This window comes from Agelaius tricolor, unplaced genomic scaffold (genome assembly GCF_023055355.1).
Source record: "Agelaius tricolor isolate 1412-34295 unplaced genomic scaffold, bAgeTri1.0.p SCAF_12, whole genome shotgun sequence".
NCBI lineage: Eukaryota > Metazoa > Chordata > Aves > Passeriformes > Icteridae > Agelaius > Agelaius tricolor.
In genome coordinates, this window is record NW_027269272.1 from 810662 (window position 1) to 834722 (window position 24061).

General features: G+C 42.2%; 1 long non-coding RNA gene across 1 annotated transcript in view; it reads left to right on the plus strand.

Moving 5' to 3' along the window:
- The first annotated feature begins 608 nt into the window (after positions 1 to 608).
- LOC139594731 (uncharacterized) overlaps positions 609 to 24061 on the plus strand; it is a 32181-nt gene continuing 8728 nt past the window's right edge. Inside the window, exon 1 of the long non-coding RNA XR_011680746.1 lies at positions 609 to 708. This is a non-coding gene — a long non-coding RNA (uncharacterized lncRNA). The remainder of the gene's footprint in view (positions 709 to 24061) is intronic.

Consider the following 24061-nt stretch of genomic DNA (forward strand, 5'->3'; position numbering starts at 1 on the left):
CCTTACCGTACGCATTGCATGCAGATTTAATCGTTGTGAAAGCAAACCCTATGTTTCTGTTGGGATCGCAGGGTTTTCCAGTTTCCACAATTGTTCTTGGCACAGTTTTCTACTTATGTGACTGTTAGGACACTCACAGGTACTTCTAAGGTACTGTAGTAAGCGGAGAAGGAGGAGAGGTTGTGCCTTATTTCTGGCTTCCTTTGGTTTTCTTTTTGGTTTTCTTCCTCTTGCTCTTTTTCATGTCACCTTTCTAGATACTGTGATTTAGATTTGCAGTTTACTAAGCTGTGCTTTCTGTCTGGAATTCTTTGAAATTCCGAGAGGAACCCCACCGGTAAATATGCATCTTTTTATGATTTGCTAGCTACATAGAAAATCTTCCTGCTGCTCTAAAATGCTTTTATTGGATATGCATTTTTATCACCATTCCAATGAAAAGAAAAGTTCCTCTATTCACTGCTTTTGTACTGGATTCAGTTCAATGTGCGCTAACGGTGCAAAAAAGTCCCGCTGGAAGAAAGGATCTGCATACCAATTGACCAAGACACGTGCTACAAGGGTCTTGGAAAGGTTCAAAGTTTCTCTACCTTTCTGGCAGTCTGTCTTCACAGCAGGACTTGATGAGGGATTTTGCTGGCGTTTCTTTGACAGAAAGCAATAACAAAGCAAGCAAAATGGAGCAGCAAAAGAAGATAGCAGCAAAAGGTACATTATCCCCTCTGTTATTATCATTGTCGAAAGAGATTTTTTCTCGCCATGTTACATCAAATACCTTAGTAGAGCTAAAGACTAGAAAAACGCAGCTCTGTTCTGGTTCATTAAAAGCAAAGCCATCTGTGGACAGAAGTGCCCAGCGTGATGCTGGGAACTCCTAGCTGGTTTCAGTAAGCCGTCTGGAGAATGGCATTTTCGGTGGGCTTTACTAGCGTGTCTGTAAGGAGGGGGAGTTTATGTGCAGCTTTGAGCCCTGAGAGTGCCATAGGCAAAGAGACCCATCGTGTAGCTCTCTGACCAGCCACAGCACACTGAGGCATGATGGATTACTCCCAGAGTTCACGTGGTAGAAAGGTTTTCTGCCCCCGTGAAGGATGACACATCCATTTTCTTGAATAGAGCCATTCTGTAGGTTACAATGGTAACTTGAATTCATCAAGTTTGTGCTATTTGTACAATGGCAGTGAGCTTGGATTCTTAAGCTTCTCGTGTTTGATCTGTTTCCTGTTTCAGTAAATAGCAAAACTTCCAAGGACTGCAGCGACAAGAAGATGAAGCTGCTAGTGTATTTCAACTGTTTGCCTAATAAAATGGTGATTTTTGCACATATTCGCAATGGAAATTTACGGTACCGAAACACCAGCTCTGCTCAGGGCAATTCTGAAATTGACTTGAGCTCTTTCCCGTGTTTCTTAGCAGGTGAACTGAGATACTTCTAGCTTCCAAGGCAAGGCGTTTGACAGCAGCTTCAAAAAGGCCCAGGCTGTTGGATGAAAAGGTGAAAAAACTGAGGGAAATGGGGGGAAATTTCACTTCTGGTTTATGTCATAGATTCAGCCAGATGATCAACAAGCATTAGTTTGATGAGGTACCAGCATAGTCTTTCACTCTTGCAGATCCCCAAAAGCTTAACCATCCAGCAGCTTCTTCCTTGCAACAAGTGCCACAGCCAAAAGCCAGGCCTGGCCGTCACCTTCTCCTCGCAGCCTACAAACTCTGCCAAACGTACCGGTGCTTCTCACTTTCCTTCTCAGCTACATGGACAAGCTCATGCTCTCCATCTCTCCGAGTCCTTAGTGAAACCAAACAGCGGTTCACCTTCAAACAGCTCAGTGTGCCAGGACAGAAAGATTTCACTGGCCTGTCCCCTTGCTTTTTCCTTGCAGCCTTTTATTTTCAGAGCATACACCGAGGCATTGCACTTTGCTTCTCAGCTGAGTGCATTGCCATATTGCTGGAGTCCCACACGTCCATCTCCTTCTCGCACAAACTGCTTCTGTTGAAACATGTTGATGTGATGTGCTTTCCTGCTCAGCTATTCACACAGTCACATTCTATGTCCTGCTTGCAGTCTGAATCTAAAAGGAGACGTTTCTGACTATGTCTCACACACACAGATGTACCAGGATGAAAAGGCTGCTTGGACCTTGCCACTTACGTTCAAAAACATCCATTCACTCCACAATCAAGAGACACCTTTCTTTGCTTTACATCCTGCAAACTTCACACACACACACACACACACACACACACACACGAGAGCTACGCACTTTCTTTCTTTCTTTCTTAGCTGCACACACTCACCTATTTCCCAGCTTGACCTCTCTACCACTTCTCCTTCGGCCTTGCTGTGCATGGACATTTCCTGTTAAGATACCCATTGTGTTGCCTATCCCTCCCCCACATTGCCTTGCCTTTCCTACCCAATCTTGCATTTCCTTGTCATTGCTGACAATTCCTTTCTTTTCCCTTGCCTTCCTGACCCATGCATGTCCTTCCCTTGCCCTTCATACCAACCCAGTGCCTTGTATTGACTTGCTCACCTATCCTTCTTTTCCTTCCCATTTGTCCAGCTCCAATCTTTCATTTCCTTCTCTTTCTAGGACTCTTATTGCCTTGTCTCCCTCTCTTGTGTGTTGCCTGGAAAAGCCACCACTTGTCTGGCCTTGTCCTTGAACGCCTTCCTTGCCTTGCATTACCTTGCTCACCAGTCCCCCACCTGGAATTCACCACCTCTCTTCTTGTGGAATCTCTTCAACATGCATTGCCCTGCCTGCTTCTCCTAGGATTCTCCAGGCTTCCACTGGCTTTTTTTTTCTCAAGGCCCCAGCGTTTCAGGAGCTTGTGAGAGGAAGCCTGGAGGAGGCCACGTGCAAGCACACCTATCTGTCCTGACAGCTTTCTTCTGACATCTATGCTTACATGTCTTGAATTTTGGACACAAAGTTCATCTTTCACCCTTGGGCTTCAGGGGCAGAATGACAGTTCTTTTACATACAAAGGAAAGCAGGCAACCCAAGTGTCTTAGGTGCAGATTAGACATGACCCATGCAAGATCAAGGCTGGACAGAGCGGTCCATCCGGGCCGCTTTTGTGTACCAGCAATCTTTGAATGGACCTGCCACTTGCCTTGCTTTGGGCAACCAACCAGTTTCCTTGCCATGCCCTGCTCATTCTCCATTGCTTTGCATTCCCTTGCATACCCATGCCTCACATTTGACCTGCCTGCAGTTTTCCTACAGGGCTTGGCCTTGCCTAGCCCTTCCGGTTACCATTACCTCCTATGCCCAGCCTTGCCTCTAACTTCTGGCACTTGTCTCACCTACCACTCCATTTGCTTTCCCCTCACGGCTTCAGTCTTGCCAACCTGTCCCTTGACTTGCCTACAATTGCCTGCACTTGCTTTGCATTGCCTTACCTGCATGGAAGGCAAGGCAAAGAGTGGTAGACAAGGCAAAGCAAAGCCAGGAAGTTATTGGAAGGGCTAGGCAAGGCAGACATAGGCAAGCAAGCAAAGCTAGGGTAGGGTAGGCTAGGAAAACTAGGCATGGTACTGGAGGAAAGGCAAAGCCGAGTGACTTGGAGTGCCTTTCCTGGCTTGGGAAGTAAAAGATATGATGGCAATGTTGGTAGGGCTGATGATAAAGTATCGTGGGAAGGTATAGTACAGCAAGACATTTCTGTCCTGGTCCTTTCTGTGTAGGAGCCATTGTTGGACAGAGTCAGTACCGGACGTGGTATGCAACTTTTGCTCAGTAAGTTCCTGAAGGAGAACAGCAATGCTTTCTCATGGGAAGGAAAGAACTTAGCCCCAGTGTTGGAGGTGCAGATAAGAAGCTGTGTCGTGCAGCTTAAGGGCGGCAGCAACTTTCTATGCTGGCATATTTGGTGTGGAAGCCCTGACTCAATTGGTACAATCATGGAGTCGGTATCCATCTTTGGAAGGCAGTCTCCTTCCTGCAAGAATCCATTTGGCATGTGTTTTCCACTTTCTCAAGGCAGCCTTCTTGAAATTCTGCCAGCACACTTCTTTTGGACAAGGTAAAGAGCTGCGCTGGGTCTTGGTGTGCAGCCTAGCTAGTGCCCCGCACGGGTAATGCCCAATAACAGTGGGCAGACACCTTTGTAGAGGATCAGGCCCTGGATGCTTTGGATTTTGGAGGAGGGGATGCCATTTCTTTTGAGATGGGCTTCTAGTTCCTCCTCCCTTTGGCAAAGTTTGGGTGGCCACTTTGGGTGGTCTCAGTGAATTGAAAGGCTTGTCCCAATAGACAGTTCTCTGGGTTCGAGTTGTTGAACTGTCAGTGGCAATGCAGAGGCCAGGCCAGGCCTCTGCAGGACAGGGTTTTGTCCCTTGTAGCTTTAGGGACTGTGTGAGCAGTCCCTGGTGCCATCCCATTTGGATCCTGACTCTGAGAGATTGAAGGCTTACGGTGGTACCTAGAGCTGAGAAGGAAAGTGGCGATAGCAGGGTGTGCGTTTATAGTTGGATGGGTGCAATTGAAATTGTAGGCAGCAAAGAGCTTTCTCCACCAACAGTTTTGCGAGCTCTGTTGCGAGCTCGGCCGACATTTTCAAGTTTGTCACCAGACTCTGTGAGAGAGAAAAAGTTTGTTAGGGCAGAAGATCTGGTGTCGGCCTTTGAGTGTGGGGCAAAGAAGAGTATCCACTTGGAAGGGGAAGATGGGTGAAATCTTTTTGTCCTGACACAGTTGATTGGAGAGCAGGGACGTTTCTGACTTGGCTGGGTCCTGGGGGTGGTTGTGAGCTGGGCTCGGTGCGTGTCCTGGTTTTGTGAGTTGACAGTGCTGTGGTGTGGTTATTTAGAAGAGCGCTGACAGTGCCCAGGAAAAAGACAAGCACTTTTCTAGCCCAGCCCCGTTCGTGTGGGAGCAGTGTAGGGACAAGAGCTCCGCTGTGGATCCTGGCTCTCGGGTACTGACAGAATGGGATCCTGCATGTAGCCCAGAAGGAAGAAGAATCATTTCATTGTTGGCTGCACAGTTTAGAAGCTTCAAAATAACAGGCAATTGCAGCATGGCCTCTTCATTTTAGAAAGTTTTCTGGGCCATCAGCTGCTCAACATGTAACTTGCACCCACTGAACTGCATTCAGCTTCCTGGAGATATGCACTTTCCCTCAAGATCTAGGTACCATCTTGCACTCGAACGCTTGAAGATCCCAAACTGCTTCAAAATGTCCAGCGGCTGCTCTCAAAGAACAAGTCCTACAACAAAAAGGCAGTGCTGGCCATAACGGTCCCTTTGCAGTCTGTCAACCAAACGAAACATACTAGCGATTCTCAGGTTCTTTCTCAATGATATATATACGTGCATCAGCACATTCTCTCAAAGTGACAGAGACTATCGCTACAGCCAAGCGTTTTCAGCTGCACTTCTGACTGACAGATGTGCCAGGACAGAAGGCATTTGCCAACCTACCCTCTTTCCTGTGCAACCTGACATTGGCAGCGCAAATATTTTCACATTCTTTCATTGTGGCCATGTCCAAAGCAGCTAAAGATCACACAGGTGGAAGTGTCAAGACAGAAGATGTTCTCAAAGTAACCCCTTTTTTTTCTAAACAGCTTTTAAACTGCGCACAATGCTTTGTATCTTCTTTCCCACATAGACCTGCCCTCACTTTTTCACACTCACATCTTTGTTGCAAACATCCAGCAGCTGTTTGCGTAGAAAAAGGCTCTAGAAATAAAAGCGAGACTTGGGCTGCACCTTCTGCCTGCCCTGTGTAAGCCACATCAAACTCACCAGTGCGCTCTGTCCTTCCCTTTTCCGCTGCAACTACCATTGTGTTCTCTGGATCTCGGAACCTAAAGGTAGGCACATTTGTTTCCACAGAAGGGCCATAGGTAGCGGCACAAATAGCTCTCACTGAACTTTAATCCTTACCACTGCCACCATGAGTTTGGTTGGTAGGCCAGTAGGAGTCATGCTCCTTTTACAGCTGGTATGCGGCAGCCACCAGCCCAGTGCTCTTCGACTCTTGTAACCAATCCTGCTTTTACTCTCCCGGAGGGGATTAGGCATCTGTTTCTCACACAGATCATTGTGGCAGCAGCCAACGGCTCTAGTGCGCTGCTTCTGCCAAAAGACACTGGGGCCAGGCACTTACCTTCTCAGCACTACGGAGCCCTGTATTCTGCGTCTCTTGTCGTCCAGATCATACCGCAAAGCGTTTCACAGAGAAAAAATGTGCCAGGACAACAAGCTTGGCTGAAGTGTACCCCTGAAACTGGTGGAAGTTTGTATTTGCACCACATTCAAGGGGCAGTCCTCTTTCCTATACAACCTGCAAACTGCTGTCTGTTCGCAGTGCCCTCTGCCCGCTCCTTCTTACCTTGAAGTACCATGCCAAAGAGGGCTCTGTGCTGAGGTCTCAGAAGAAGAGGGAAGCAGATGTGTTTGTAAAGTGGACTGTCTGTTAGTCCCTTCCCTCTTCAAAGCAGCGTGTTCCATGCCAAGCAGACAACAAAGCAACAAAAGATGAGTGTGACTCTGCATTCAAATCCTGCAATGTTCCCAGAAGTGAATTTCTCTCTTCTATAGGACTGACTTGTATGAAGTGGCGTGGTTGTTTCCTTCCATTAGAAGGGAAACTCATCTAGCCAGGCTTCATCACCCCCTGCATCTTTTGGGGTAGTTCTTGGAAGAAAATAGAGAGCAACTTTTCCACTCCACATGATTCATGTTTCATTCTCTTCCTTCTGTACTTCAGGGAACAAGCTATCAATTCCCTACTCTTTCTATGAAAAGGCATGAAGCTATTAATTAAATTCCCATAGATATAATAAGGAATCAAAGTCTTTTATGCCTGAAGGGCAGGCCCTTATGGTATGAAAAGTATGGATTGTCAAGGGTGGAAGAAGATCTCTATGAAAAGGGAGAAAGCCCAGAAGCATGCAGGGATTTTCAGGTATGAAAGGGAAAACGACATTAAATTGTCAAGGGAAAGAAATTGAAAGAGGCAGGAGGGAGAAGGGAGGAGGAGGAGGCAAATGCTGCCTTTGAGGCAGCTGACACAAGGACCGTTGGCCTCATGAGCAAACAAGAAAACCAAATGAAACTTCACAGCAATCTCATCCACAACTTAGTGGACAAATGTGCAAACCCATTTCTTCATTTATTATGTGTCTAATATATAGAGAGATGTTCTTCATTCTGACAGAATTTTCAGGGAGCAAGCTAGTGTAAGGCACCTGGAACCAATGGTGTATTGGAAATGGCCAACATGCAGAACACGCTCCATCCTGAACGCTACCACAGCAGAATCACAGGATCATAGAATGGCCGGGGTAGACAAAGACCTTAAAGGCCATCTAGTTCTCTGACATGGGCGGGGACACCTTTTACTTGCTCAGGTTGCTCAGAGCCCCATCCAGCCTGGCCTTGAACACCAGGATGGGGTGTCCATAACTTCTCCAGGCTCTCTGTGCCAGTGCTTCACCACCCTCACAGGGAAGAATTTCTTCCGAGTATCTAGTTTCAACCTGCCCTCTTTCATTTTGAAGCCATTGCCCATTGTCCTGTCTCCAGAGTTGCTAATGAAGAGTCCCTCTCCTGCTTCCCTTCAGATATTGGAAGATGTTGTGAGGTCTCCATGCAACCTTCTCTTCACCAGCCTAAACAGCCCTAATTCTCTCAGCCTGTGTGTCATGGCTTGACACTGGGACAATGCCAGTGCCCCCATGAGTATACTCTCTCCCTGGTTTCTGCTGCGAGATGTGACCAGGAATAAGCAAAGCAGGCTCCCACCTGGGAAAAAAAAAAAATTAACTAAACTACAAGGGAAAGGAAAAAAAAAAAAAAAAGAAACACACAAGGAAAATGAAAACTTCACAAATACATCTCCTCCTCCTCTTCCCCAAATTCCCAATACAATACATCCCCCAAATCATCGACTCTCGGTCCAGCACCACCCTTCAGAATACTCAATCCTCAGTTCATCAAGAGGAGAAGGAGTCCTTCTTGTGCCAATGGTGACCTCTTCCTTTCATGTCCAGTGCTCTCACCACTGAACACGGACCAGAGCTGCTTCTAGGGTCGACTTTTAAGGATGCTTCGTCCCACTGCAAAAAGGCACAGTCTCAACTTTGGGACATCTGTTCCCCCATATTTTTCACCCCCTGGGGCCGAGGGGTACCCACACCGAACCCTCTTGGTCCTGAGGCACTGCCTCCCCCTAGAATGCAGTCCCTGTATCACAAGGAAACATGGCTCTGTCCATGGCTACACACAAAGAGTCCAGCATAAGCTACTCCATCATCTCTTCCACCTGCCTTCTTCTCTATTTCTCTTGTGGCCCATTTCCTCTTATCTCCACTATATCTCTCTTCTCATTCAACTCCAGGAGGATTAGCATTTGTAAGGTTTCCATCATCCAAGAAAAGGGTTAAAAATCTGAGGCTCTGTCTGTCCAGAACTCCCATGGCTGCCCTGCCAGGCACCTTCTTGCACTCCCCTCTTCTCCTTCTCAGATGGCCAAGCACAGGCACCAGCTCTCTCTCTGTCTCTCCTGGGGTGGGGTGGGGGTGGCTGCCCGATGCCTCTCAGTGCTCCTCCACCCTTCCATCCTGCAGGGGCCTTCACCTCCCTTCTGGCCAGGGCCCCAGCCTACCTCACCCGGCCGGGTGGCTTCCCCTGCCCTGCCCAGCCCGCAGCCAGGCAGGGGAGATCTGAACCTTTCCCTGACCGGAACCCAAGAGAGCCTCCCAGGGGAGAGCCCTGCTTTTAACCCCGTGCTCTCAGAGGCCCATCCAATGTCCCAATGGCCACCTTAGGTGCCAATATTAAAATCTGAACACCCATTGGCCTAACCACAGCATCCCAGAAAACACATTTCCTGTCAAACCACCACACTGTGGGATATGCTCTTGTCCTGAATACTGAACTGCAGTCTTGTCTGATGATTTTTTGAATCCTTTGAAGGCATGTTCTTTTTCAGCCTTAAATTAGACTAAATAGCTTTGATTTGTGGGTATTGAGCAACAGAAATCACTGCCCTGGCTTGCCTTTTTTACAGCTCCTTTCCGTGGGAGACTCGCTGCAAACGTCACAGCTGGTGAGACAGTGGGCACACCATCATTCTGAAAGAGCTTTGCACAGTAAACATAGAGGAGGATTAAATATTGAAATGCAGATGACAGGAGCTGCCCAATGGACTCTGCTGGTGGAAATCAAATACTAGTCTAGTCTTTTGAATGCAAATAATTCCTCCCAATGAGGCCACACAGGCTTGTTTGCCTTTGAATCTGAGCATGTGGACAGGAGTGGATGGTCTACAGGTTGAAAACAGTGTAGATACTTCTCCTTTTTTTCAATAGTGGCTCAGAAACTGAAAAGGCAGCTACAAAATGGTAAATTCATCCCTACAGATTCAAAAATGGTTGTTCTTAATTTGCATCTCCACCATAACAACAAATTGTTAGAACTAAAATACAGATGGGAATTTTATAGCTTCTCAGAAATGAAGCAGGAATTGGCCAATGGGCCTTCTCAGAAATGAAGCAGGAATTGGCCAATGGGCCTTAGCAGTAGCTACAAGTTTTTCAGCATGAGGCATCTCCAAAGTATTTTAATCGTACAGAACTTTTCTGTACTTTTGGCCTTTTATCTCAAGGATGCATCAAAAAAAAAAAAAAAAAAAGGAAAAAAAACCCCAAAAATAAAAAAGAACAAACCCTACCAAATATATATATATATATATATATTACATGACTAAGATAATAAGCACAATCAGTAACATATATAGAAACAGAACCCATGGTTTTTAACTTTCAACCTTGTCTTCTCAACACACTCTCGAAAATGGAATTGTTTCCTTATCTGCCTTGAAACATTTTGGAGCAAAAATCACTCTAAGGTCCTGGTAGGTGTTTTGGTCAAAAATCCCTTCTTCTGGTTTTCTGTCCAGAAGCAGAGTAATGGAGGGGAAAGCTGGTAGCTGGCCAAAGGAGGTAGGAAGAGTAATCATCATCCACAACACTGGGGCTAAAGAAATTTCCACAGAAAATTACCTGCCTTATTACTTGCTCATGTGGTGGGTTGAAAGCTCAGAATCTGTTTCCATGTTTCCCATCCCTCGAATGTTCTATTTCACAGAATTCGAGCTCCTCAAACATCAGTCCTGCCAGAACAGCCCGCCACGTGCTGTCATAGGGGATCTGCTGCTGCCCACTGACTCTTACCAGTCTAGTGCTCGTCACTGTTGCAGATCAAGAACTACTGAATAGTTCTGATGAATGCTCTTAGAGTGGTTGAAAACAAGGAAAGAATGACTAGACATTTGTATGATCAAATCCCCTGATGGAATAAAAACATGCCAGGACAACAAGCTTAATAAATGTATTCATTGTCATAAGAAGGGAGATGAAGGGTCCAAAAGATTACTTGCATACTTACTCTTCTAAATCCCTTGTTATCTGGTAAATTGCAAAGGATGCCCGGCTTTCACCAAAATGCAAATCAGATTAAAATGTGAAGCCTTACACTTTACTGGATATAAAACTTCATCATCCATTTTTAATCTTAGAGATTGCGATGTTGTCCTGGTTTAGGGCAAATTTGGAGGAGAATTTCCAAATTAGGGCCCCTCCCCCCAACCGGTTCGGGAAGGATTCCTTGGAAAGAAGTGGAACGAACCTGTTTATTTAATAGGCACAGCACCCCCCAGCACGCAAAAGGAACAATTCCGGATGATACCGCTCTGAAAAAGATGACAAATTCAGAAAGTCTCTCTTGGGGGGGTGGTCACTCTGTTCTCAGTCCCTCCGGCGCTGGGCCAGCTGCTGCAGGCCACAAGGTGCAAACTCTCGGTGTTTCCCAGGTCCCAGTCCGGAGCAGGTTCAAAATGGTCAGTAAAAGGAAAGGAGAAACGGTCCAGGAAGAAATTTGGACAGTTTAGCTAAACTAGCTAATGAGCAAAAGCAAGCAGAAGCGAAGCAAGCAAGAGTGAGAGAGAGCAAAGTGAAAAGCAAAAGCAGGAAATGCAAAAGCTGCAGTCTCTGTGTCCCGCCAGGCTGATAAGAAAACCAAAACAAAACATTCCTTCTTCAGAGCCAGTCTTAAAGGTACAGAACATAATATCCAACATTCACAGAACACATGAATGGGGATACAAGCATCATAATGTCACCCTAGGACAGATGTATTTCCTATTAATACCTTAATATTAATAAGGTTTAGAGCTGGAATTCAGAGGGAAAAGAAAGCTATTTTGAATTCATTCTATTCAATCATCTTGTCTGGACTGTCTCTTCCTGCTTTTCACTTCTGAAACTCTGTATGAAAGGCATAGAGTTCTGGATTAATTCTTTTCAACAGTTTCCCCTGTTATTCTTCTTTAAAGGCAAACCTGAAAAATCCACACTTTCTTTCCCAACCACTTCTAAAATTCCATTGAGAAGCAAAAAAACCCAATCAAACAACTAAATCTCTGCTCCAATTTGTAGGAAAAAACCCCATGCCATTAACTGTTTTCTTAACATATTCTTTCTCTTGTATTAATATGGCAACCTTTTCTTGCTTTTATAGATTAGAACCAAATTCTTAAAGCTATAAGGAAACACAGGTTTACTGTAGCTGATTCTGAGATACAGTAGTCCAGCAAGGAGTTCAGACCTCAAAAGAAGAGTCTGTACAACAAGATTCAGCACAATGTTGAGACATCTTAGCTATTTTTCAAGGAAAGCCGCCAAAATGAAACTGCTTAGACTTCTATACTATCATGGGTGCCTGCTTCCAGAACCTGGCCTAAGTTGCTGGAAACTAGCTGCAATATGACTGCAAACAATGCTGTGAATGTAGGACACTGTAATTCTTCTCTTCCATTGAAAACCACAAGTGGAGTTGCATCATTTTCTTAAAAATTCTCTATTTCCTTCCAAACTGGTAAAATAATGATAAATAAAGTGTTCTGTTCATACAGTTTAAATCTAATAATGTTCAAAATTAAAAAAAATATCCATTCAGATATGGTCTGCAATAATACAGCCGAGACAAGATGAACCAGTCTGGCCTACAAAATAAAGTGAAACAGAATTTGGGAATTTGGAACACCTTACGATGTAATATTTAAAGAAAAAAAAGAAATAAAGTGTAACCTACCCAAACTCAATCAGTGATGCACCGACAGAGAAAAAAGAACTCATTACTACTAATATTTCTTTCATTCTCAGACAAGAAGTTAAATTATCCTTTTGAATGCACGGAAGATTGTTGCGAAAGACAGCAGCCTTCTTCTTTACAACATATTCTTCAGAACTCCAGGAGACAAATCATTAGAGCTATGAGGCTCTTTCTCTCTGTAAAACTTCCAGAGCATAGCCAATATTATATTCCTTTAGAGATCCTCACTGCCCTGGGCGACTGGTGGATAGTCTACAGCTCCAGTACGTCAGCCAGACGCTCTGCCTTATTTAGCATGGCTACTGCAGCAAGGACATCATCTCTACTGGCTTTCTATCCAAAATACATGCAAGGCACAACAAAGAATATACCCAAAACACTGAGCACAGCTTATGGCCTTCAAAACAAAAATCTCACGATGGCAATACTGGATCTTCTGATCCAAACCATCAGGAAACATTTCTTCAGAGGAGAAAAAAGCTCCTGTTGATTGTACAAAAAATAGTGATGTAAACCAGAGTTGCATGACCCAATATTTCTATTGAACTGGAACTATTTTGATCAATATTATGGATCCATTTCTTTTCAGGGCACTGGGTAAAAAATGTAAAGTATAGTTTAAAAGGAATTATTGGATGCGTACTAAGTACTAGGGATTAGTTAAGGTGTTGGTTTTGCATGGCTTGGTTTTTGGTGGGGAGGGAAGAAGCCAGCCACAGAAGTGAATCTTTTGTGAAAAGCTCCTAGAAGCTTCCTCCATGCCTGGCAAAGTGAATCCCTGCTTGGCACTAAGAACAGACATGCTGCTAAGCCAATTAGACAAGCAGTTAGCCCCTCAATAATATATTTCAGAAGGAAATCAAAACTGCAGCCAGTTAACTTTTACGTTTGCTAATTTTTTGGTTGGCACCTCTTCTGGTTTGAAAGCAAAACCAGCAAGAGATGCTGTCGCTGTTGCAGTGTGTGTTTTTGATTGTAATGCAGTTTGAGTAGTCAGTTTTATAATACTTCCTGTTTTGTGCTGTTGGAGCATCTTTTATTATTAAGGGATTGTTCCTTTCCCCCCGTGTTGTTAGTTTTTGCCCTAGTTGTCCATCTCCCCACAGACCAGCCCTTTTCTTCCCTTTTCCTCCTCCCACTGAATGTCAATCCCTCCCCAAGCCTGCCCCTTTCTCTAGAAACTTCCCTATCAATTTTATAGTCTTCAAAACTCCATTGGTTTGTTTAAGTTATTCTCCTCCCCTGTAGTCCCCTATTGGTTTAAACATTGTATTCCCCGCCTTGTGGTCCACCCCCAGTTTCTCCCAGTGTATTAAGGTTTGTATCCTCCTCTGGGACCTCTCCCCATTTCTAAGTTGATGTATGCATTTGAGTCAGTGTCTTTCTGTCCCTGACCCTCCAGGGAAGAAACTCCTTTGGAAAACATACAGAAGACCTCTCCCTGTTCCTTGTCCCTGCCCTCGGCGCAGTCCTATCCCCAATGCAGTCCACCTGTGCCATAGAGCAGCTGTGCCCTACAGCTGCACCCTGGATTTGACAGCTTTCTGGGGGCAGCCCACTCTGGCTGTTGGTGTCAGGAGCTAGTCGGTCTGAAGAAATCCAGCATGGCAGCAAGACTCCAAGTCAGAAATACAATTTATTAGGAAAAGGGGAAAAACCAAATACATGCAATAATACAAAAGAAAAACCACAGACAGAATACAACCTGTCACCCTGCTAGTTAGGGTGGTGGCAGCAGTCCGGATGAAATGGCCTTGTTGAAGTGGTGATCCTGTAGAAACCATCTGGTAGCTCTAGTCCTCTGAAGACCAGTGGGTGAGGGTGGCCGTTCCTCTAGGAAGCCAGTGGAAAGACTGCTTGTGGTGTCCCAAAACTCAGATTATATCCAGCTGGGGATGCTTAGCTCCTGCCCCCTGGGCAGAGCATCTTGCAATGGGCTCAAATTGTTCTGAGTCATGCAGTGGTTCCTTGATTACCCTTTAAACAGAAATGGCTCCTGGAGGGAGTCATCTCTGAATCATGTGGCAAGACATGGATGGCCCCGTTAAGAGATAAGGAGATAAGGAAAAAATGATGCCCCTCCCGGTTTCAGCAGCTCTTGAGGTTGGGAGCAGAATACATTTTTATATTGTAGCCTAGGACAATACAGGATGAATGCTTTTGCATTTGCAGGAAGTTTGTGTGGATTTGAAAAGCATCCTTATAGCAGAGGCACAAAAGTATTCTCCTACCCTTTTAAATCATCTTCAAACCAAGCAATTCTCACAACAACGTAGCGCATGAATGACTTGCAAGTGAGTTGAAGAAACACGGCAAAGATAAGTAGTGTTCAACTGCAGAGAATCGTTTAGGGACACCATACCTTTATATACCTCTATATTTTAAATCAGGAAGCATGGATGGACCGTTTTTTTCCCCTTAGTTGACTACAGAACCAGCGGTCCCTTGCAGGAGGGTGTTTGGATTCAAGATGACACTGGCAGCTAAGAGCATGGCTACACAGAAGGTGCTACTTTGAGACCAGAACATTCAACTACTTAAAGGCAGATAGGAGAATAGCTACTAGTGACAGCTCTGAGCAGAAGAGTCTGTGGCTTATCCTGTGGGAACAATAGTAAGACATGTCAATTGAAAAACCCCATTCATTTCCAAGGAGCAAACATCAGTAAGAATAAAAGGTCAAGTAAAGACACCCTAGTGCTCTTCTTATCAGAAGCATGTTCCTCCATGTGAGAGTATTTAGGAAAGGAAAGTCCATTCATAAAGAAAGGTGTGCCAGTTAGAAAACCTGTAGAACACTACAAGACAAACTCACACAATATACATCCTCAAATGCAAAATAAAGACATAATCATTTCAAGCTTCTTTGGAATTAATTGCATTTTATTTGTTCTTTTCATTTCAGCTGCTCTCAAGTTATTTTGTAAGACTGAATTTTATGAATTCAGCAAAGCTCTCTTTTTGAATGTCTGCATACCCCTATAAAACACTGAGGTGACAAAGAGAACGGCAGTGGAAGGAAACCTGGTCCACCTCCCCCTCCCTTAAGCTTTAGGCCAGTGAGTGATTAGAATTTAGTCACTTCATTTGAGGTAAATAGCTTTACCAAGAGAGAATATTTTCCAGCCTCTATCTTTCCTTTAGGAGCTGATCCACTTTGTAGTCATAAATTCTCGACTCATTTGGTGAGAAACAATGGCATTACAGCCGTGGATGTTAAAGTGCACTGATGGGTCTTCAGGTCCTTGCTTCAGTAAATATTCCAAATTCATCAGAAAGAAAGTTCCCAGACCAGTAATCCCCACTCAGATGACCTAATTCAAATAGTCTGTAGGCATAAGAGGCATCAAGCAGGTGCTGTCATCTGTTAGGGGAATACCCAGCCAGTACATGATTGTCTAGTTAGGCGGCAACAATTTTGGAAATAATTTAGTTTTTTGTATTGCAAGTGAATGGTCAATACATTTGATTAGTGGATACGGGTAAAAGAATGTCTTCTGCATCCTTTCAGAGGGGAAGCTTCCCTAGATCTAAAGCTGCTCAGCTCCATGATAGGATGCTTTGTCTGAAAAGGGAACTCTAGTCTTTGTCCTTTTGGATTGCTTCCATAGTTTTTCACTCACTCTTCAGGTAGCTGTTAATATGTTCTGTTATCCCTTGCAAACTTTTATGGGCATAGTCACTGAATTGGTACGTATTCCATGAAGTCCACAGGCCCTGTTGAGATGCAGCCACAGGTCTCAAGGGTGTTAGCAGATGTTATTCTGAGGCCACTCCGTGATGTTTGATGGATCATAGTGACTGAGGAAAGTGCCCAAAGACTGGATGAAAGCAAATGTCACCCATCTTGGAAAAAGGCAACTAGGAGGACTTGGAAAAGTACAAGCCAGCCAGCCAGCGTCATTTTTATCCCCAGGAAGTTGATGGAGCAGCTATTGCTGGAAAGCATTGCCAGGCACATGAAGGAGGACAAAATAACCTAGTCAGCATGGATTTACCAGGGGAACTTGATGCTGAGCAACTTTTTAAACTCCTCTGATGAATCAACTTGCCCGGTAGATGAAGGGAATATTGTCTGCCTGGGCTTCAGGAAGGTTTTTGACATTTATCTAGGTGGCAGCACACAGACATCCCAGAAGGAATAGTGCAAAGAGGAGGGAACCAGTGTCTTTTCAAGGATGCTCAGTGAAAAGACAAGAGGCAGTAGGCACACACTGAAATACAGGAGATTGCCTCTGCACATCACCAAATCATTTTTTACTGTGAGGGCAACTGAACCACGGCACAGACTGCCCAGAAAGATGGTGGAGCCTGGATCTTTGAAGACATTAAAAGTACACCCAGATATAATCCTGGGCAAGAGGCTCTAGGAATCCTGGTTTAAGCAGGGGGGTTGGACCTGGTGAGCCCCACTGACGCCTTCCACTCTCGTTCATTCTGTGCTAGTGAATTCTCTTAGAGATGCATTTTAAGCACTGGCATGACAAAGTTCTGTGCAGAGAGAGATCCAAATGGACATGGGATCTAAGTTCCTTAAGTAGTGTTCAAGAAGAATGCAAAACTCTGGGATAAGTGTCTCTTCCATAAGTGAATCCCTTTCATAGGAAAATTCCCCAGCTATAGAAGGATCTTCTGATAGGCATGCTTAAGACTGACACTGGCTGAGCAAATTTCTCCCTATGTGTGTTTAAGACCAGTTAGGATCTTCACCAATAGTGTTGTCAACATAGTCACAGAATGTATATTGTTAAGAAGGGACAACTTACATCAGAATGGCAAATATTGGTCCACAAAATGTATTAATGTATGGGAACTATCTACTTGGGTTGAAAATAAAAAGAAAGACTTAGTCTTTATTTATCAATTTCATCGCAATATTGATAAGGTAAGAAAAAGACCTTAGTCCTTAACCTTCTTAACTCAAACAAAGATTTTAAAAAATTCCTTGTAAAAAATGTATCCTAATTATCAGACTATGAAACAATTATAGTTGGGAAAAAAGTTCCAAAATTGTGTAGATAGTGGTAAAGAAGCCAAGAAAATAGGTAAGAAACAAAAAGAGAGCAAAAGAGTCAGCTTCAGTCTGCAAGCTTGTTGTAGAAGTAATCTGCTAGAAAAAGGAACCCCCAGTTGAATTTCCAATGTATTCATGCACTTGATTCAGTAACTAGTCAGTGTAAAAACCAATCCTTTTGTACAACTTCTCCCAGCAACAAAAACTCCAACAGCTTGACACCACCATCATGCCTGTCCCTGATGTATTTAAAAAGAAATTATGCTTTCTTGAAACTCTATTTGCATAAAAGTTGCAAGACATTGGAGGGATTCTCCACATTCTCATTTCTCCATGTGGCTTGAAAGTCTATTTGATAAAGTATGCAACAAAGCATATGATTTATAAGGTAGGGTAAAACGGATGATTTGGGAATTGATCTCTTGTTGATATTAAACTTCATATCCACTCTCTGTGAAGTTTCTAAAAGAAATGATGGAGCTGAGGCATGAATCTGCCACAACAAGTGTTAAGCAAAGATACACACTCCCCTTCACATGCCCCCCTTCCACACACACCTAGGCCCACACAGAGGTCAGCATAGCAGATGATGAACACCTTGGAAAAGACCGAAATGCTAAATACCTCTCTTTGGGGGCAAAATAGCTGGTGCAACAATTCAAATATCTGGTGTAAAAATTCTGTTTAATATCTACCTCCTATTTAAAACACAGCTTTTCATTTAATTATATGTAGGGAATATTTTCATATCATTTGTTTCTTTACAATTACTTTGTTCTCATGTGTTGTATGTCTAGGAATATTTTCTTCTAAAAATAGAAAAAAATAGATAATATCTTTTCAGAAGAAAACATTGGTTTATACAATTTTAAACCATCATGATATGGAAGAATGCTTTTGTCCCTCACTAAGGTGGAAGAACTATTTGGATCACAGATCATTTACAATGAAATACTTTACCTTTTTAAGATGCTTTCAGTCAATTTTATATCCTCATTGCTTATTCATTGTAAACAGTAATTTTTCAGTGAAGGGAAAGTGTGTGGTATATCTACATTATGTTCAAACCCAATTCCTACTAAAGGCCAGGCTGAACTCCAGTAAATAATGTCCTGAATGATATTTTGCCACCTTCTTTGGCACTTCATGAAATCCTAACATGAGGAAGTGTTGAAATACAGAGATTTTGTCCCATGTAGAAACCCATCCCATGTATTTTATGCTGTAATTCTTATCTCTTTTAAAGTTTGCTATCTTCTGCATAGTTTTCATTAACCTGTTACAGTAGTGAAAATCACAGATAAAGGTAATTTTGTACAACTTTGATTTTACCCCAAGAGCTGAAGGAAAACTTGCTCCTATACATCAATCTGAGTTTCTTCTATATTCAAACTTTGTTTCTCTACCATCAAGAGTCTCCTGTGTTGCTGCTCAAAGCCCCATCCAACCTGACCTTGAATACTTTCAGAGATGGGACACCCACAACTTCTCTGGGCAACCTGTTCCAGTGTTCCAGCACCTCCACAGTAAAAAATGTCTTCCTTTCATCTAATATGTGTCAGAAATATTACATCTAGGCATATACACTTTGAGGAAAGGTTTGAAATTCTTTTGATTTGAATCACATTTTATATGAATACTGACTTACAGATGACTAAAATATGTTGATGGGCATTTGAGCTGACACTTTTTGAAAAGGTGCATGGAATTTAAAATTAAAACCAGTACCATTAAAAACTTCTTGCCGTTTTCTTTTTTCTCTGGTTTTCAAAATTTCATATATCAAATATCTGTGCTTCATACAAAGCTCTTAGACACTCTCAGACAAAATCTTTTCTTTCAGACTAAGTTGCAGTTTACGTAGAACACTAGTACTAGTGAAGGTTTTTCTGGGCATAGGGGGAACACCTTCTCATTGGATTTGTGTGCAGAATGCATTTTATCCAAACTGGGAAATTGATCCCAGCTGTGTTCTAGTCATCATTCTTACTGCATCAGGCCTGAAGATTCTGTGAAAAGTAGCCTGTGGACCTTGAACATAGCTCATGTGAAACAGATGAGAGGCAATGGAGAAGTTGAGGGAGAGAATAAAGAGCATATGGCCCAGTACAGACTAACAATTGTTTGGCACCCTTTAAAGGCTGTGTTTGACAAGCAGGGCTGAAGCAGGTCTGCAAAATATCTGGGAGATCAAAATCCATTGAAGCAAATTGCCCTGGCCAGTCACCTTGCTGCCGATAATTCACTCTCCATAGCAGCTGATCAGGCCTAACAATGCTGCTGCAGAAGTATTGTGAAAAAGGTAGGCATATTTTCACAGATGCAGGGGAAAATCCCCTTGGATGATGATGCCAAGGGATTACTTGATGGAGCAAGTTATGTACCCTTATCTACCGTGCAATATCTAAGTTGGTGAGTTCACTATCTGTCAGCATCACTTTAGAAAATAAATGTTTGATCCACAAAAATATATTTCATATGTCCTATGTACCTGCTTCATTTCAACCAATGCATAGGCTACGTTCCATCAGCAAAGGGTTTATGATCCTATGTTTCTTTAAACTGTGATAATTCTTTATTTTTTTCTAAATCAGACACTGTCTATTCATAAGATTCAGATGTCCATGGCAGGGGTGTAATTAAATTCACATGTTAAAAATAACCTTCTTCTTGTTATCTTTTTATTAAATTACTGACATGTAACATCAGTCTGAGAGCTGAAGAAAACCCCTTCATTTGCTGTTTGCCAAGTATCATCTATGTGATACAAATTCTACTTGAGAAATCACACCTGTACATTGCCATGTAACACTACTAGTAATGCTTTCACAACCTTTTCTTCTTCATTAGGTCTTTTGGTGAAGTGAATGATTAGAACATAAGCAAGGGCATTTGTTCAAGATGCTCCAGAAGGAGCTGTATTCTGATCTCTTCTTTGCTTTGTTAGCACTGAGCTGCAAAAAAGGAAAGATTACTAGGAAAAGTGTTACTTTTAGTCTAAATTTGTAAATGATGTTTGGAATACCCTGTTAAATGACAAGGTGCTCTTTTAAAATATGGCATCTTAAGGGAAAATATCAGCTTTAAAAGGTTTTGAGACAGTTGCTTCTGGAAAAAAAAAAAAAAAGAATTGGAGGCATCTAAGGTCTTTAGGTATACTATTTTGAAGATTGATTCAAAACACAGTTTCTTCATATAGGAAGAACAGAGGACCATAGATGCAACCCATTTGAAAATGGATTTCTATATGTTTCTGGTTGGGAATTACCAGACATCATTTCTTGTGAAGTTGAGGGACTGCAGTTAGCACTCCAATAATTTCCTTCCCTGAAATTCATCTGCATTTGGTCCTTTTTCCAGAGTCCCCATTTATTAGTGAAGGTATACTCTATCTATGCATTAGAATATTCCATTAGAGTGTGTGACTCATACTTGCTAGTTAAAATTAGCTGGAACGGAACGGATAGTTACAGTTGCGTGTATACAGTAGTCTTATTTTGGCAAGTTTTCTTTAGACAATGTTGAAGTACCACTAGCAACTAGGAAGTACAGCTTGCAGCAGGGAAGGACACTCTTCTGCTTTCTCAAGTTTCCTGTAGTTAAATAGACGCCAAAAGGCTTTTCCTAGTACTACTAGTGTCTCGTAGGAATACTTGATCTAATCCTATCTTTGATCAAATGACTAATGGGTTACTTTTCTACAAGGCAGAACATTTTTCTTTTAATAATATGTATTTTGTAAGTTGGAAACATGAACTTGTGCACCAGTCAGGTAGAATGTACTCCTTATTAAGTTTCACAACCTTCTTTAGAAAATATTGACTGTGTGTAACTTCAAAAGAAGAATTCTGGGCATCTTCATTCTATTGATGCAATTGTTTTTCTGCCATGCTGGTATTGTTTTCTATCATTTTTACCAACAGAAATATTTTTCCCTGACACCTATGGAAAAGACCTATGTTTACTCAACAGTGCAGCATCAGTACATTGTTTAGAATGATTTCAACATTGTCCCAAACATATCGGACAGCTAGACAGCAGAGGTTAGCAACAGGGAATGGGAATAACTTCTGAACCGTTTCAGTAGATTTCCCAGGAAGGGCTTGCTTTCTGCCACTGCAAATTTTCCCAGAGATTTTGTCTGGTGAAGAGTTGCATCAAAAGAGTATTTTTGCCCAAACCTTGGGGCAAGCTCTGTCTCCGATTTACTAGTGAATGCAAAGAGGGTGAAAGTGCTGCTTCAAAGCCCTCTGTGCACTTTCACCCACCAAGAGGGGGGTGACCCCAGAAATAAGTTTTGATCTCTCTTCAGAACACAAGGCATGTCATCACCTCATTCATCTTCTTCTGGGACTCATAGCGTCTTAAGACTAAGAAGCTCTCTTGCTTGCTGAAGTGTGTTCAGCAAAAAACCTTGTCTCATCAGCAGATTTGAACACAACTACAGTCGAGTCAATTCCAATGCTGGCAGGGCAATACTCTACCCCACTAGTAACATGCCACTATTAGAAGACTGTGTAAAACTATTTTTGTACAAAGTAATCGGAGGGAATAATAGAATTGGGAAGAACTGCACATTGTTCTGGAAAAAGCCTCAGTCTTACAGACATCATTTGCTGGTATCATTTTTAATAGTTGGGGTTTTTTAAATTTTGTAGAAGAAAAAATATTACTGCACCTTTATGTTTCCTTAATAGAAGTAACGCCATTTCTTAATAGAATAGAAGTAAGCCATTTGAATATGTACAAATGGTCTTTTCAAATACATATGCTATAGCACACTGTGAAAGTCAGTAGCTATAAAGAGAAATCTAAAGGTTTAAAAAGATTTTGGAAGAAAGTAAGTCTAAGAAAACAGCAGTTTTCTTCTGGTGAAAAAAAACCAAAACGGAGGACCTTGTACAGTGGAGATGTATTATTTGACTTCCTGAAAAACTGAGTAGGTTTGCTATTGCCAATGGTTTTCATTAGGAAGGAAGAGATTCCTTTGGCAAAAAAAAACCCTTCAAATTGACTTGACAAAAATGTTATGACACTTAACTTCACCAATCCTGAAGAAAAATTCTCATCACTTGATCTGGAAATCATGATGGTAATGGAGACAAGGATGTCTAAGCCGTGCCATCAGGAACATAAAAAAGCATTAGAATGCAGGTAAGACTGAGCTCCTGAACTAGTGTGAAGAGAATACAAGAAAGACATTTTCCTTTAAGAGTCTTCAGGATGGAGAGCAGATCAAATTTTTTCATGTGAAGTATTTCTGAATAGAATGAATCTTCAAAATAACATTGTTTTCCAAAACCTGTCTACAGTATCTCTTACCATGATACACAGTTCCTATGAATAGAAAAAGCAAAGCACTTTTTTCCAAACTGTTGTGCACTCTTAAGCAATCTACAATAAAAATAGTATTTTTTCATGCTGGGAATGATGTGAATTACAAAAAAGCCTTGTCGCACACTGGGCACTGTAGTCTCTTGATTAGCATAGCTTTTTATTCATCAAACACGTTTCACATTGACTATTTTTCTCTTTTAAATAACGGCGTCTTTGTACTTATGCAGCATCCATGAAGAATTTCTTGGGTGTTATTTTGTACCTGATCCTAAATGGCAGGTTCTGCATTCTGCCATCTGTCTAGCTTTCCCATTTGATGCAGCTTCTGAGAGGTATTTTCAGAATCGAGGACTACTTGCAAGAATGATGCTAAATCCATGCATTTTACTCCTTGGTTAATGCAAAACTATTTTTCCTTTACAGTTCAATGAGAATGGGAAAATAATGATGGTGAGTTCAATCCTTAGAGTAATACCAAGAGGACTATTATCATCATTAGAAACCAAGCAAGGTGTATTTATTGCACATGCAGTATACTCACTGATGCAAATTACCCTGTAAATTCAAAAGGAATCTGTATCATAGGAGTGGATGGACTGTTTCTATTGATATTTTGCTTAAAGCAGAAAATTAATTCTTTTGACAGCCAACTCATGATTGCAAGCTCACTTTCAACTACAGCTTTCAAACAGATGAAACATGTCTGTTTATAAACTATACAATACAGTACACAATAGCAAGTCAGGTCATAGACATTCAAAAGAAAAAAACAGCTCAAGGGACAGATTCATTCACATCTACAAGCCCTCAAGAGTGTACAGGTCAAATGTCCCCAGAAAACTAGGCTGGTGGCACAAATTCTCTATGTTGGCACCAGCAGAAGCAGCTGCTATCTTTATAGGATGCAATCTTTCTTACATCACCCTTCAGAGCAATCTTCTGTACCCCTGCCCAATACACCTTCTGCTCTATTCCTTGGACTTCACATTTGCATTTCTACAGAGTCCTGTCCTGCAAACTGACTCAAAGTTCAGGTAATAGATTTCCAAGATTTAGAAAGGTTGTGTGAGGTTCATTTATTTCATATTTCATTCCATCTAAGCAAACTGTAACTTTCTGAAGTGAAATATTTCGAGTATGTCACGTGTATTTTAATGTTAGCTCTGCTTCACATTAAAACTTCTCACAGACCCCTGTGATGCCTTGCTGCAAAAATATATAGCTGCAAAGGGTGGTTGTGGGAAGTTAGAAGTGCCAGAAAACCATACAAACAATCTAACAATAGAGCCTTGGATTTCTGAATATAATTGCACCATGTAAACCAAAATATAATATTTAAATGATTTTATATAATGATGAGTGTGGGCTAGAGAGAATCCAGATAGAATTTTATTTTTTTAAACAGTTCCAGGAAAAACATGGCCTTGACCTGGAAGTATAGCAGGAAATATTTTTATACAGCATGAGTTCTCGTTACCTAATCATATGATTTGTATACTTGAATTGGAAACCAGGAAATAAACGAAGAAAAATATTCAAGCTATAAAAGGTGGGAGTTTAAAATTTTCTT